We start from the raw sequence: 945 nt of genomic DNA on the forward strand, positions 1-945 counted from the left end.
AACATGGAATTAGACTTAGCATGAACTATTATTAGACTTAACATGAAATTAGACCTAACATGAACTATTATTAGACATAACATGAACTGAAATTAGACTTAATATGAACTATTATTCGACTTAACATGAACTATTAATTAAACTTAACATGAACTATTATTAGACCTTCATTATTAAACCTAACATGAATTATTATTAAACCTAACATGAACTATTATTAGACATTATATGAACTGAAATTAGACCTAACATGAACTATTATTAGGCTTAACATGAACTATTATTAGACCTAACATGAACTGAAATTAGACATAACATGAACTAAAATTAGACGTAACATTAACTATTATTAGACATAACATGAACTGAAATTAAACCTAATATGTACTATTAATAGACATAACATGAACTGAAATTAGACCTAAATGAACTATTATTAGACCTAACATGAAATTAGACCTAACATGAACTCTCATTAGACCTAACATGAAAGAATAGAGGAAGTAAGGGCATTTTAGGGTTTTGTACTTTTTATGCTCTCTCTAGTCTATGCTTACTTAGCAGGTAATAATTGCTAGAAGAGGGCTGCAGCAAATGATGTGATACTTTTTGGGGCTAAACCACGTGGAAAAAAAAAGTAAAAGGGTTGCAGCACATGAAGATATTGTTTTTGGGGTCTTGATACAATTTTCCCAAACCTTACTCCCCATGTTCCATCATCACCGCCAAAACTTTAAGATCCAGCGAATGGACGGCTCAGATCAACCGCCAAAAATACATAGCTGCATACCTTCCCCTCTCCTCTTCAAATCGAACAAAATAAAAAAAAAATCCCAATTTTGTTTTCCCCTTCCATCATCCATCATCCGCAGCGCTCGCCATGGATTCCTCTGATCAACAACAGCAGCAGCAGGTCCAACAGCAATACCAATACCAATACCAACA

Source organism: Asparagus officinalis, chromosome 4 (genome assembly GCF_001876935.1).
Source record: "Asparagus officinalis chromosome 4, Aspof.V1, whole genome shotgun sequence".
NCBI classification, from domain to species: domain Eukaryota; kingdom Viridiplantae; phylum Streptophyta; class Magnoliopsida; order Asparagales; family Asparagaceae; genus Asparagus; species Asparagus officinalis.